At 47.6% G+C, this 16,115-nt stretch overlaps 1 protein-coding gene across 1 annotated transcript in view; it reads right to left on the minus strand.

Moving 5' to 3' along the window:
- Positions 1–16,115, minus strand: part of LOC135913219 (TWiK family of potassium channels protein 7-like) — a 611,814-nt gene that overhangs the window by 269,368 nt on the left and 326,331 nt on the right. The gene's annotated exons all lie outside the window — the stretch shown is intronic.

Raw genomic sequence — 16,115 nt, forward strand, 5'->3', positions numbered from 1 at the left:
GGCAGCCGGACTTACAGCAGATCAAGCGAGGGAAGACATCGTCTGCCCCAACTTCACACAGAATATTGTGGTGGTTAGTACACCGGACTCCTCTCATGCTGAAAGGTATGTGAGAATCAAGTCCATTACGATCATGGAGGCAGAATATGAAGCGAGCGCTTATGAAACAGCCCCCCACTCTACGTGCAAGGGGGTTATTAGAAGAATGAACCTCAATGACAGTCAGAGTGTGATCACGAAAAAGATTGTGCATGAATACAACCCAACAGCGTTGGCTGCACAACGTATCAAAGCTACGGGATCGGTTATTGTCCTTTTCGACGGATTCAGGGTGCCCAACTTCATCAAATATGGGTCAACCCTCGTGAGGTGCTATCTGTACAGGAAGCAATTTGACGTATGTTACGCATGTGGAAGAATCGGACACAGATCAGACGTTTGTCCAACACCTGATGTTGTGCAGTGCAGGGGATGTGGTATGCAAGACCCAGGGGAGGCTCATATCTGCTCTCCCAAATGCAAGTTCTGCGGTGAAGATCACCCCACAGGTGACAGGGCGTGCAAGCAGCGGTACCAAATACCATATGTAGTAAGAGTAAGAAGAAGACAACGCTCCAAAGTGAAGACAGAGATGGAATCGGCCCAACCTACAAAGGAAACCCCTCCAGGCGCCGGAAGGCGCTCACGCTCGAGAAGCACATCAAGATCAAGACAGCGCTCAACATCGAGGGGAAGAAACCGTTCCAGGTCTCGGGAGGCGCAGGTGCGCTTCGAGGAGCAGGAGCTGAAGATAAACAAGAAAAAGGAGCCAGGAGCGACCTGGGCCGAGAAAGTCAAAGGTACTGTGAAAGTCACAGGTGCGCTAGCCTCGCAGTAACAGAGTAATGATGCCAGAGTAGAACAGCTGATCAGAGAGGTTATATCACTAAAGAAAGCAAATGAAGAACTTAAGCAGCAGATTCAGGAAATGAAAAAGGGTTGAGGACAGAAAGCGGCAGTGTGGCAATAGCTAAGCCGGTGTGTATAAGGAACAGCCAGGAAGAAGACACACCGGCGCCCAAAAAGAGAGCTGTAGTTCCGGAGGCAGAATCGATGTGCTCGGTTCTGGAGGAGATTAGGAATGCGATTAGGGACCTAAAGGACACGGTAGACAGCGTTAACCTTAAGGTGGATAAAACATGGAAGTGGAAGTTAATAGCCGAGAAAAGGTTGAAAAAGCTAGAGGCCCAAGGAGAAGATGAAGAATATATGCCCTTGGAAGCCGAAAGCGCAAGAACACCCCCAGGAGCGGCAGGTGGTACAGTCAAGCGAACAGTGACAGGGGGTAGCAAGTCAGGAGGCAACGACAATAATAATGGATAACAGAAATAGACTTAGTGTGTGGCAGTGGAACTGCAGAGGATTTCAGCAAAAAAGAGCGTCACTAGCACAGATAATCAAAACGGTTAAAAATAGGCCAAAATTAATAATGTTGCAGGAAACTCTAGCGGAGGAGATCGGGCTGTCCGGCTTCAACTCGGTCTGCAAAGGCAAAGAACCAGGCAGAGGAATTGCCACCCTAATTGACAAGAAAATTCCTTACATAGAGCACGATCTAAAATTAGGGGCGAGTAAAATTGAATACATATTTATAGAATTGGTCCTAAAACGGCACAGAGGTAAAGCGCAAAGCTTGTTCTGCCTCAACATATATAGCAGTCCCAGAGAGATGAGACAGAGCTTCAGAGCCATCTTTAATAAGACCATGAGGGTAGCCAGAACTGCGCCACTCATAATAGGAGGGGATTTCAACGCCCCACACCAATCTTGGGGTTACCGCTGGAGTAGTAAGAAAGGGGATGGAATCTGGCATCTCGCCACAGATTTAGGCCTTTCTCTTATCACGGACCCAGTTCCACGTGTAGGGACACTACCCCGGACTTATCCTTTACTTATAACTTACCCAGGGCAGACTGGATAAACTCTGGCACGGACCTAGGAAGCGACCATTATATACTACACATAATGGTAGAAACGACGGGGGTGGATGTAAAGCATTTCACTTACATAGACTGGGATCACTTTAGAAAAATCAGAAAAGACAGAGCAGACACAGATAAAAAGGGGCGCATCAGACTACAAGAGTGGGTAACTCAGCTTAGGGACGACTTGAATGCAGCAACTAAGGCTATAGAGACAGAGGAAGAGGTCGAACAAATTGATAGTAGATTGGCGCATTTGATCGAAGCCAAGCAATCGATTTTACAAAGATGGAAATCACAACGCTTAAACAGGAGACTTAGGAAGCGAATTGCTCAGCTCAACAAGAATATAGAGGAACACGCACGATACTTGCAGAAACAAAAATGGGATGAGGTGTGTAATTGTGTAGACGGAAGGATAAAACGTGGAGGCAATTGGAGTCTGCTCAGGGATCTGCTCAACGAAAAAGGCACTAAATCGAATAGACGCACGGCAGTGGCGAAACTGGTACACCAGGAAAGTCAGACTGCAAGCGCAGAGAGCATAATGGAGCGACTGGCTACTAAATACTTGCCTCTCAGGAAAGATCAGGATGTGAGTTATCCCGATTACTTAGGGTTAGAATGCAAATATATGGATCAGGAATTCACCGAAAGTGAGGTACGCACGGCACTGTATGATCTGAATAGTAGGTCAGCAGCTGGCCCGGATGGAATCTCTAACAGATTGCTTAAGAATTTGGACGACGAATCAATAAAATATCTGACCACATACATTAATGACCTATGGAACGATGGGGTATATCCAGAAGAATGGAGGACGGCCAGTACTATCTTAATACCAAAGCCGGGCAAGCAACTCAACTTGGATAATCTGAGGCCAATTTCTTTAACATCATGTCTAGGGAAGACAATGGAGCATGTCATATTGAACAGGTTAACGAAATATGTGGAGGACAATGACATCCTACCGTACAATCTGATTGGTTTCAGATCAGGCTTGTCCACACAAGATGCCATGTTGTTAATCAAACATCAACTGCTATTGGCTAAACCAAAAAACACTCGAGCTCTCTTGGGGTTGGATGTCGAAAAAGCTTTTGACAGAATTAAGCATAGAGCAATACTTGAAGTGATTTCCGAACTGGGATTGGGGAGAAAACTCTATGAAGTGGTTAAAGCCTTTCTTGGCAATCGTTCAGCTCATCTTAGATTCGGGGATATTATATCAAAGAAGATGGATCTCGGTGACAGAGGGACGCCACAAGGGTCGGTCTTGTCACCTATGCTTTTCAACCTGGCCATGTCAAAAGTGGCAAAGGGACTAAAAAGGATAGAGGGCATTCACTTTACCATTTATGCAGACGATGTGACGATATGGACCGCTGAAGGAAGTATGGGACATGCGGAAAGCAGACTTCAGAAGAGCATTTATGAGGTAGAGTCTATTTTAGAAGACATGGGACTCAAATGCTCTGCTAGTAAGTCTGAACTCCTTGTACTCAAGAACAGAAGAAGGGGTAGAAAACCGAGGGGATACGTTCCCGAGGAAGAACCCCGGTTAGTACTAACCACAAAGGCAGGCGAATCTATTAAGCAAGTAGAATCCATAAGAGTCTTGGGGTTATTCCTGGAGGCAAACGGGGCAAATGGAAGAACAATACGACACATCACAAGCAAGACTGTGGAGGTAATAAGACTGCTAAGGAGAATCACTAACAGACAAAGAGGGCTGGGAGAGGAGAGCGCCATGAGACTGGTCCACGCTTTCGCCTTGTGCCACTTCTCATATGTAGCTGGGATGCTCAGTTGGACACAGACAGAGCTAAACAAGTTGAACAGATTAATTAGAAGGCTTGTCAAAACAACAGTGGGGCTACCGATTAACACCCCGGATAACAAATTAATGAAACTGGGGCTCCACAACACAATAGACGAGATAATTGAAGCTCAGCAAATTGCCCACAGAGAGAGGCTCTCTGGAACAATGCCAGGTAGAGCAATACTAGAAGAGGTAGGATGGTGCCCAACCGAATCCAAAATTTCAGGTGAAGGCACAGTAGAACTAAAAGATCGCATAAGAGAGATAATCAAGACGACTCCTTTCCCCAGAAACATGCACCCAGTGCACAACCTGGAAAGACGAAAGGCAAGGGCCAAAGCTCTCCTGCAAGAGATAGAACACGACAGAGAACATGCGGCATTTGTAGATGCTGCGTGGGTCAGAGGAAAGAAAGCGTTTACGGCAGTAGTAGTAGATGCAGATGGTCTCACTCGGGATGCTATTACAATCATGACTAAAGACACGACAGTCGCGGAACAAGTAGCGATAGCATTGGCTTTAAGGAATAATAAGTGGACGAAGATTTACAGCGACTCTAAGATGGCTATTAGACACTTTACCAATGGCTTTGTAACCAAAAGGGCTGCCCAGCTGATCGGTGAGTTGGACAGCCAAGAGATCGAAATCCGCTGGTTTCCTGCGCACATGGGGTCTGTCGATCCATCTCGGAAGAATTTAAACGAGATGGCTAACGCAGCTGCACGAAGGCTTACTATCCGTGCACTACGCGACCAGGACCTTAATAATATGCAGGTGGAGAACAGGGACCAATTACTTACATATAATGAAATCACAAGGCATTACTACATGAACAGAAGGGAATTCCCAGTGCCACATGCTAAGCTCAATAGAGCTCAAGCGGTGACTCTGAGATTGTTGCAAACAAGAACTTATCCAATTCCAAACTTTATTAACAAGATATATCCTGAAAGAGAGATACCAATCAATTGCGAGAAGTGTAATGGCATCATTACTCTGGATCACATGCTTTGGCAGTGTCCTGTGACTTTCACAGACTGTGACAAGGAGAGAGACTGGTGGCAGCGAGTCCTACACAGTGGAGTTCTTTCCGATCAAGTAGAGGCCGTCCAGAAGGCCCATGATACGGCGGTAAGGTTAAACCTTACTGTCCCGACGTGGGAGCCGCCTGCGTCAACCTAAGGGTTGATCTTCAGGACATTAAATAAAGTTCATCATACCATACCATACCGCGGTAGCCCAAGGACGCACATGCGCACCGAACATCTCGCGATAACATATTGGGGTAAGATACCACGTATCACCCAATAATAAAACGCTCGATTAACCGGAGCTTTTAAGCATCTTTCGAGAGAACATTTCTTATTATTGCGTGAAGCACGTTTCCAGTAATATTTTACCTGTAATCCGGGAAATATGCTACGAGCTAACAGGCGTTACAGACTCCTAGCGGATGGGCGAACTTTAGAGTCAGCAGAGACTTCGGAAACGCTTCCACAAAACGATCAAAATGCAACATTCTTGCTACAGCAAAACAGGGTCAGAACGTTTACGCCGCGTTTAACGTGCCCGCCCGCCTCTTCAGAACACGGCATCCCTTTGCAAGCAAAACAAAAATGCAGCACTTGGCTTTATTTTCGGTACTCAATATAAGCGCCCATTCAGTGGCCATTTCTTTACTACATGGTCAGAGCTATGCTGCGGTAGAGCACCCGTCACGTGACAAATAAGCGCTTCCTTATTCAACGAGCAAAAGCTGCGACACCTAATTTGGAGTGCGTCATGCACGACGTATGAAAATAGTGAGAAAGAACAACCACTAGACTCTGGCCGAAACCCTCAGAACAACAGCTGTATGCACATTATGAGCTAAAAACGCGATATAAAACCCAAAACGAGACGAAGCGCGAGAAAAGAAATGCAGTGAGGAAGACAGATGAACAGAGAAAAAAAAATTTCAAGTGCCCAGAGCACCCCGATCGATGTCAGCATAAAGTGCGTCCCGGCGTACGACGTTATAAAGGAAGCAGATTAGGAAAACAAAAAAAGAAAGGGCGCGGAGAACATTCTCTGGCTAGGCGAGAGACGGGCTCAATTTGCTCTCGGGAGACTAACGACCTGTCGCGAGCCGCAACGTGGTCGCACGAAGGTGGAATGAAAACTGCCGGCACCGCAGCGAGGCGTCCTCCAAGGCGGTGCACGTTCCTCTGCTTCGCCGCGCACAGAGCGATGCCAACTCGACGATCGGCGCCGTTCATTCGACACCGGCGATAACTTGAAAGTTACTTTCCAACGCGATCTCGAGCGAGCATCCACTAATCGGAAAGAATGCACGCGCTCATTTTTCGTAAGAGGGAGTCAGGTAAAACAGCATGAGCACTGACTAATGGTTGCGCACAAGAGGGAAGACATCGCTGCAGCTCCTCTTCATTCAAACGGGTGCATTCCGGGCTAGCGTTTTACCCATGCGGCCTCTCGGTGTAGTGAACGACCTCGACAGCCTTATTCAACAGCCTCGCGGACTTCGCTTTATAGGTCGATTACAATCTCAGCTAGAGCGCAGTCACAATTCACTACAAAGGGTTCACGATGACTTGCCTAGTACGCGCATAAGGTCACGTTGCAAACGGGAGTTTCAATCCTAGGACATGGTGAATTAATCGAGTTCACCTTAGAATATCACAAAAAGTGCCTTTGAGATATATCAACAGCCAGCTTCATAAGCGGTATACTTATAGTTCCCGCCGCCACATGGCGGGTTTTGCGGTGAGAAATGCGCCGAGAGGACGTTGGCTATAGTGAAGGCACGTGTAGCCCAAGCCTCGTAAACGCAGAATTCTTTGTTGAAAGTAGGCGCAGTACCAGCAACTACGCGTAGCGCTAAAGAGTAAACATTTAAAAAAACATAACGCCTCAAAAGTATTAGAAAGTGGTAGCGATCACCACTAATCATATACCGCGTCCTGTACACCACCACACAATTTCTATTACTTATTTCCAACGATCTATTTTCTTTCAACACAACTTGAAGAAGTCGCACACTGAGCCACTACTTCATATCATAGCGCGAATGTTAGAGGCGCTGCAGCGTATTGCAGTGCGCTGTTCTTGTACTTCCTCTCAGGTAATTAAATTCCTAAATCCGAAGCGTACAAGTTAGGGCAAGTACCCATCGTGAGGAAAGCCTGGCCACACCATTTCTGTGTATATTTCCCCACGAAAGTGGCGACAGATTCCAATAAAGCATCCCTAACCATCAACTACGGGCACCGAAAGCAACTTGAGCCAAGGCGACCTGCTTTTTACTCCCAAGTTTATGCAAGCGCACTCAATTGCAGCCAATATTATCTGCAAGTCATGCGCAATCACCCATAGACTGTACAGCCTTTCTCGGGGACACGTAAGTAACGGCAGCTCGATGGCTTCTTTGGTGGGGCTGGCTGTGAGCTTTTTGGCAACGGAGCAACTACTTTAAACAGGAATTATGCTACGGCACCGCTCTAAGCGGGAGAGCCACTGCCTTGCTGCCTATAGCTAAGGGCTCGTGACTTCGCTGTTGTACGTTACCCAGTTATAGCCTTTTTAAGGAAAGTAGTTGTCTGCTTATGATACCACACGGTGGCTTGTAGGCGCGATCTGAGTTAATAATAACAAAGAAACGTAGCCAACTGCAGATACGTAGTGATGGCTAGAGTAGTGCGCATTTGTTTGCCGACAAGGTGGTACAACATTCGCCGCCCTAATAAAATCTTAAAGCACCCTTCCCGAAGCATGCAACTTCCCGTCAGCCGGTTTGTAGTTATACAAACTTCTTGGTTGCCTATAGCAAGCCTTTCGGAAAAGATAAACGCAGCGCCTTTGAGTTCCGCTCTCTGCGAAGCAGCGATCTCATGATTGCAGCAGAAGACAGATTTAGCGGAATAGATTTAGTGAGCTTGTCAGAAATTTCGACACGCAGATGTTTGTATAGAAAATATTTCTTTATTTTGACTGAAGGCGGGCAAATGCGGTCTAGCTGCACCAGTCGTGGTGTACTGCGAAGCGGAGTACTTAGCTCTGCCTATATCAACCTGGTTCTCGTTGCTAGGGTCGGTTCGTTACAGCAAACCATACAGCTCGCCGTATATACACACGGCATCGGAATATGGGCTTCAGGAGTGACACGTGTACAAGTCCAAGGCTTCAACAGTCCTGTCAACTTATCTACGTAAGAAGAAAAGGCCTGGAGCTGACACTTGAGAAGTGTGCACTCGCTTCTTTTACTCGCAAAGCGATGGCCAGGTATGCTTTGAGGATTAACGGCCAAAATGTACCGAATGGACGAACTCACCGCACCGATTTCTTGCCGAGACTATTCTCGAAGCCCTCACGTCTCGTATGTGACAAAACGTTTGGCCGCCATTGTGGAACTTCTCGCATTTCTCGGCAGGGTTAAGAACGGTCAGCTGCAGTGCAAGTTTTGCCAACCAGTTGCGACTGTGGAGCCAACATTCCGGGAGCGTCGCCGCACACCTCTAGCTACGGCGTGAGTAAGTCGACTGTGTGTGAACAACAATACGTGCGTCCTCGACTCTCCGTCGCTGGAGCCGAGTTTGACGAAGTCGCCATTGTAACTAAAGGGGCTCGGTGGACCAACTATTGTTACTGAGCCGCGGGAACATCTACTGACACCCCTCCTCACGCGCCGACCAAGACGCCAGACAATGGGCGGCCGGCGGACGCGCTGCAGTTCGGGGAATAAATGCGCCCTACGGTGCCTCGTTCTCCCCTACGGTGCCTGGACAACTCGGCTACGGTGCTTGGACGGCCGTTTCCGTCACCTGGGTAACGGACGAGGACCGAGTGTTTAAACACCACAGTTTTGCGGCTGCTCAACACCATCTCTCAAGCAGTCATGTTAGACTGATACAAATACTGTAAATAAACCCATATTCCTCGTTTTCGATGAGAAGCAGTCCTTCCATTCATCAACATCCTCAGCGTGGATAAGTTAGACGACGGCATGGGCCAGCTACCTTCTAATTTATACCCGACTCCAATCTTGACAACGGATCACGAGCGATGGGATTGAACCCCCAATCATAACAATTGGCTGACAGCGGTGAGATGGACTTTGCGACATGGTACTGTATCTGCGGTGAGTGATCGGTTCTTGCTTTGACTCTCTAGGCTACATTTTGTGGTTGTTCTGTTTAGAACAGTAGGGAAGCTAGATTTTTAAGTGTTAGCTAGGTTGTGTTTTGCTAGCTAGATTTAGAGAACAGGATCAAGGCAGTAAAGCAGCAATCATGGAGTCAAGGACACTGCTGAGAGACGAGTTGTTGATTGTTGGTGAGGAACTGGGCCTAGATGTACGCAAGGAAATGCTAAAATCGGAATTATTGGAGCTAATTTCCGATCAGGCGAGTGAGGAAGAAATTGAAATGGGGTTTGAGCTTCTGAAAAAAGAGAGAACAACGAGAGAGAAAAGAACAAGAGGGAGAGGAACGCGATAAAGATCGCGAGTTAAGAAAAATGCAACTTGAACTTGAAAGCAAACGTTTGGAGTTGTCTCAAGGAAGTGAAGGCGCTCTGGGACGATCAAGTGAGGCAGAATCGTACCGCATGGACAGGCTATTAAAGCCATTTGGATCGCGACCGACATAGGCTTGTTCCTAAGCACTTTTGAAAGGACTTGCGAAAAGTTGAACTTTGGCCCGAGTACATGGCCACAGCGGTTGCTGTCTATGTTGCCGTGTTAGGCGGCGGAAGTAATCGCCAGACTCAGCGCACAGGATGCATATGATTATGAAAAAGTTAAGGCTAGTCTCCTGAAGAAATACCGCCTTTCAGCCGAAGCTTTTCGGCAAAGGTTTAGGAGCACAGGCAAAAATGATAGCGAGGGATATCCGGAGTTTGCATATAGCTTAAAGGCCAACCTAGTCGAGCGGCTGAAAAGCGCGGAAGCGTACGACAGCAGAGACACGATCATAGGATGCATGTGTCTAGAGCAGTTTTACAAAAACATCCCCCAAGCTGTGAAACTGTGTGTGCAAGACAGAGAGAATGTAAACACTGCGGAAAGGGCGGCTGAATTAGCCGAAGAGTACGCAACCTGTACAAAGTTGAACGCCAACGACGGAAACTGAGACGGTCGAAATGGACCGCGGAAACCCTTTCCGTTCAAGAAGGGTTGGCAGAATAGACGATCGGAGCCTGTTGACATGGAGGAAAAGCCCGCAGAAAATAGCGAGGAGAAACTTAACGGAGAAACCGCAGAAAAAGAACAGAAAAGAAAATTCGAATCTCTTAGACCAATTCGCTGTTACAAATGCCGCAAACTGGGACATATAGCTGTAAACTGCGGGACGCCTAGCGTAGTTTTTTTCCCTACGTAGAGGAAAAAGATGAGAACATGGAACTTTTAAGCCCCTATCTTCACGACCTGCAAGTTAATGGCAAACGATGCCGAGTGCTAAGAGACAGTGCCGCCACGATAAACATTGTCCATCCGTCTTACGTGACGGTAGATGACTTCACCGGAGAAGTAGGATCAAACAGGTTGTAGAAGAACACAGCGTATGTCCGTCCATGGCTAAAGTCAAACTCTGTGGACCATTCGGGGACCTAGAGACTGAAGCTGCAGTTTCCTAATTTTTGTCACTGCAGTACCCTCACATCTTTTCGAATCGTTCGAATCAGTTACTGAGTGACAAAGGGCTTAAACTGGCAGAGGGCATGGTACAGGCATTGACCCGAGGCCAAGCTCGTAAAATCGCGTCGCTTTCGGCTGAAAATGCACAAGCTGCTCTAGCGGAAGCAGAAAAGGGGATAACTTCAATACCCAAATCCGAGCTAGGCTTGAGGGATGAAACATCAGTCGAGGAGAGCCTGCCTGTTGACCAGCTCAATGAAAGCGTAGCAGTAGAGTGTCAAAGTTCAAGCCTGCAGGAAGAGCAAGCTGACGCAATCGCAATGGAGACAGGGTCGTTATTATCACCGGCCTCGAAGAACTTTGATCAGCTCTTACGTGTAGATAGAGAGTCACTGGCGGCCGAGCAAAAGAATGATGAGAGCTTAGCTAAATTACATGACACAGTTAAAGAGGGCATTGCTAGGTGCAACGTGACGATACATGAGAGAGGAGGATTCTTGTATCGGCACTACATAAATCGAAAGGGTAGGATTTTAGATCAGTTAGTCGTACCTACTAAGTACAGGGAGGACCTTTTGAGTCTCTGTCATGGAAATAGGTGGTCCGGCCACGTAGGCATAAACAAATAAAAAGGAAAGATTGCTTATGGAATACTACTGGACTGGTTGTTTCAAAGACGTAGAAAACATTGTAAGATCATGCGACGCCTGCAAGCGCTGGGGTAAACCAGGAGAGACATGGAAAGCCCCACTAAAGTTAGTGCCCTTAATAACAGAACCTTTCAGACGACTTGTAATAGACAGGGCAGAGCCTCTTCCAAAAACAAAATCGGGCTACAGGTACTTGTTTACCATGCTGTGTCCGGCTATAAAGTTTCCAGAAGCAATCCCTCTGATAGAGCTCAGCTCCACCGTAGAAGTATACGCGCTTTTGACAGTGTTTGCACGAGTTGGGTTTCCAGCCGAAATTCAGGCAGATCAAGGGTCAGTATTCACGAGCGCCCTGACTTCCACATTCTTGCAAAAGTGCGGGGTAAAGTTAATACACAGTTCTGTCTATCATCATCATCATCATCATCATCATCAGCCTGGTTACGCCCACTGCAGGACAAAGGCCTCTTCCATATTTCTCCAACAACCCCGGTCATGTACTAATTGTGGCCATGCCGTCCCTGCAATTTTGATGCTTGTTTTTCATCTGTACCCCCCCCCCCCCCTCCCCACTGTAATGCCTGAATGGGCGCTGTGGGTACTACTAAATAAAATAAACTCCCTGACGGATACCGCCCTCGTATGGTACGAGAACAACGAGGACGCGCTTACGACATGGGAACATTTTGTTGACGCGCTAAAGGCGTGTTTTGGGGACTCAGTCGCCAAAAAGAAGCGTGCGGAGCAGACACTGTCTCAACGGGCGCAGCTACCAGGTGAGACATGCACAACATATATCGAAGAAGTATTAAAGCTGTGCAAGGTGGTAAGTGCTCGCATGTCGGAAGAAGATAAAGTTGGATATTTGCTGAAAGGAGTGGCTGAGGATGTGTACGATTTTCTAATTGGAAAGGAGAGCCTCAGTTCTGTGTCTGACGTGATTCGACACTGCAGAACTTTTGAAACGCTCAAGGTGCGTCGGATTGCACCAAAGTTTGGTCGGTTGGCACACGTTACGATGGTTGCCAGTGTGCACACGAGTCCTTGCCTCGACCTTCCTTCCACCATCCGACAGATTGTCCGCGAGGAACTTTCCCGCCGCGAGGAGTTGTTGCATTCAACTGCTGACCCCCATGGCGTGTACACGTCACTTGAGGCTACGATGACGCCACATTCGGCCCCTTGGCAACCGATGGTTACCGCAGCGGCCGTAGAGTACAGCGCAGCCCCACAGTCGAGGATGACAACACGCCCTGCGACTCCGCGCTATGACCAACCCGCTCAACGCACGCCTACTCGACGCCCGATGTATCGCCGTGACATACGCCACGAACCAACCCACTACCCGCGGGAAAATGATAATATCCGCTTCATCGACGAACAACCAAGGTTTGGACCTCCCCCAGTGTGTTATTCCTGCGGTGTCCCGGGTCATATATGGGGTTTTGCAACCAGCGTATGAGCACGTGGTATGGCCAGCCCTCAGAGTTTGCTCGGCCCTCAGAACGGTCACACGGTGCCCCGTGGCCAGCACACGTATCATCTGGCGACGAGTATTGGCCGAGAAGCTCCCGGAATCGCTCCCCGGCATGTGACAGGAGTTTGACACCCCAACCGCAACGTCGTGCTCTCCGTTCTCCCTCACCACGGCATCGCACCACGTCCCCTTCGTCACCGGAAAACTACCTAGCGCGGCCGATGGAGGTGAGGTCGCTGGAGACATGCTACTGACAGAAATACCTCCTGTGTTGATGCTGAAAAACAAAGTGCGCGTTCTTGTAGATAATGTCCCTGTGATCGCTCTGGTGGACACAGGCGCAAGAATTTCGGTTATGAGTGTCTCTTTTAAACACGTGTTAGGGCGAAAGGTTTTGTTTAAATGGGACGAAGATTCAAAGTTCTGTGGAGTGAGTAGCGAGCCGTTGCAACCTATTGGGGTGTGTAGTGCTGATGTGTTTTTGGGAGGCCATGTTATTACTACAGAGTTTGTAACTATTCCTCGGTCGACCCATGATGTTATCTCGGCATGGACTTCTTGCGAAATTGTGGTGCTACTGTCGACTGCCGCACAGGGAAGGTATTTATAAGTGGTAGGATTCCATCAGGACTCCTGGAGAACCCTGTAGATCGCGAAACTACACTGTGTGTTTGTGGTGATACGGTCATACCTGCATCATCTACCGTTTGCGTTCCCGTTGTCTGTTGCGGCGCCGATTCGGACAGCTTCGAAGCCACCGTAGTACTGTGTACTTTAACTTTAGTACTTTACTTTAGTACTTTAACTGTGTGAAGAAGAATGTGTTGGTGCCACATTGTGTGGTGTCGATCAAAGGCGGACGCACTGGCTTATGGACAGTGAACTGTTCTAAGGAGCCCGTTATACTACCAGACGGCATGAAATTAGCCTTCGCCAGGGAACACGCGTCCTTATCAGTGGCTGAACTTACAGATGTGCCGGAAGAACCTGATGGCCACAGTTCGGAAGCAGCCCTTTTGTCGATGTTAAATAAATCGCTCAGCACGAGTGAACCCCGAACGTTAGTGCGTGTGCTTTCGAAGCACGTTTCAGTAATTGACTTTGCGCAGAAGGACAAAATACCTGCAGTCGCTGCGTCTCGAACGCGCCATACCATCAACACGGGTTCGGCAAATCCGATTGGACAAAAGCCACATTGTGTTTCACGAACAGAGCGCCAGATTATCAGCGAACAAGTGCACGAAATGATGAAGAAGGGTTAAAAGGGTCATCCGTAAGGGTTAAACACGGTCGCCTTCGCGAGTAACAATATATATATAAACGAGAAGAAAGGGGGTTAACCAAGGGGCCCGATTATTATTAGTCTTATCAAGAGAAGCCAACAAACACTGACACCAAGTACAACATAGGAGAAATTACTTGTGCTTAATTAATGTAATGAAGAAACGATAAATTAATGGAAATTAAAGTGGATGAAAAGACAACTGGCCGCAGGTGGGAACCGAACCCACAACCTTCGCATTTCGCGTGCGATGCTCTACCAATTGAGCTACCGCGGCGCTGTTTCCCCCTCCACTTTCTTGGGTATTTATGTGTACTAGTAGAACCCTGGGAGTGTTAGCCAGCGCCATAACTCACAGACCTTGGCGGCGGACGTGGAACGTCCTTGTTGCCGCAGGCGTCACGAGAACGTGATCTTTTTGGGTGAAGGCAACTGGTCAATAAACCCACATATGCTACCTCAAGGCATCAATGTTGCCGGATTCGAGACTCTCGTTATGTAATAAACGAGGAGAAAGTGGGTTAACCGAGGGGCCCGATTATTATTAGTCTTATCATGAGAAGCCAACAAACACTGACACCAAGGAAAACATAGGAGAAATTACAAGCACAAGTAATTTCTCCTATGTTGTCCTTGGTATCAGTGTTTGTTGGCTTCTCATGATAAGACTATACATATATATATATATATATATATATATATATATATATATACACACCGTTTCGTGTCATAAACAACAATTGTTGGAAGTTAGCGCTCTATCCACGTCGTACTCTGTCTCTCGTCCCTTTTCGTGCGCTAAAAACGTAAAATGTTATGGAACGCCCAAACTTACGCTCTTTCAAGTTCTGCGCATGCAGAAAAGTTTTCTTTGTTGGCTCTGGCATCGCTTGCGCCTCTGCCTTCATTTAAGCACGCGCAAGCACCCAACCAAAGTCCAGCGGTGGACTCGCACAACGGAAGAAACGAGGTGTAGAAAAATTGAGTACTCAAACAACGGCTCCCTGATCTGGACAACGGTCACGCTCTCCGAACTAAACTTGTGGCGGGGGAGCTCGCCTCGTTGACCCGCCGCTTGATCGCCAGGTAATCAATACGCTCACTCTGCCCGGGCCCACCGGCGGGTCTTGTTCACGTCGTCCGGTTAGGTGCTTGCAAAGCTCAATAAGGCGCGTGATCCTGTTGGCATGATTCAGTGCTGCTGCGAACAAAAAAACTATTAAAACCTTTAACCATACTTTTTGGGACCTTTATCGCGGGCTATATCAGGTGGGTGCACAAAATATCATCGACAGGTATCAAAGATTACTTGAAGAAGTAGAGGCATAAAACAGGCATTGGTGGCAATATCATTAAATAAGGCATGATCATCTAAATGCTAACACTGAACTACAACATGAACCCATCGCAAAGTCTCTTTTCGCATACATGACATATGAGAGAGAGAGAGAAACAACTTTATTGGCCACTGCAGGGTAGGAAGTTAGGGCAGGTAGGCCTAGTGTGGCTCCCAGGTGGGGGCTACGTCTTGGGCCCACGAGACGAGTGCTCGCAGAGGCCCCCAAACCCTATGCTGACATCAACAACATCTACAAGGAGACGAGACGCGTGTACCCACCTCCCCACCCCGACCTCGAACGAGCGCAAGCGACCATGCTTCGCAGACTGCAGACCGATCCAATACTCAGTCATTCTAGACTTTATTTAATCACTGGAGGGGATTACGACCCCGTCTGCACTAAGTGCGACCATGGTGTGTTCGCCACTCGGGCACACATTCGCTGGGGATGCGAGCGTAACTCTCCCCTACATGACATATGAATTGTTACTGAGCTAGCCCTAAGTCCAAATGTATTACTTTATCACTTTGCCATACAAGAATTAACACTACAGTTCCATGACATGATGAATATCTAAAGATGCAAACATAAAGCTAAAAATTTCTATAAAGCACCGTGGAAAGAAAACAAAGTGTCAACAGAATACTCCCAACATACCGACAGAAATTTTTTCTTCAAAAAAACAATCGAAAAGCACGCTTAGTTTTCCTTGACTACAGGTGCTGCGGCGAAGCACTTTCCAAGTTATTGCTTCAAAAAGTTACTCCACGCCTCGATGTAATAGGCATCTGAATAGGTTCTGATGCCTATACACCCTGGCCACCAAAAATTAAAAAAAAGCGCAAACGCTACGTCTGACTGCATCAGAACAGATTTAACAGATACCGATGTAAGTGCGAAAATTCTACACTTTTCGGGCGATCTCAAAGCACAACAGTTAAAAAACCCG

The sequence above is a fragment of the Dermacentor albipictus genome, chromosome 2 (genome assembly GCF_038994185.2).
Source record: "Dermacentor albipictus isolate Rhodes 1998 colony chromosome 2, USDA_Dalb.pri_finalv2, whole genome shotgun sequence".
Taxonomy (NCBI): domain Eukaryota; kingdom Metazoa; phylum Arthropoda; class Arachnida; order Ixodida; family Ixodidae; genus Dermacentor; species Dermacentor albipictus.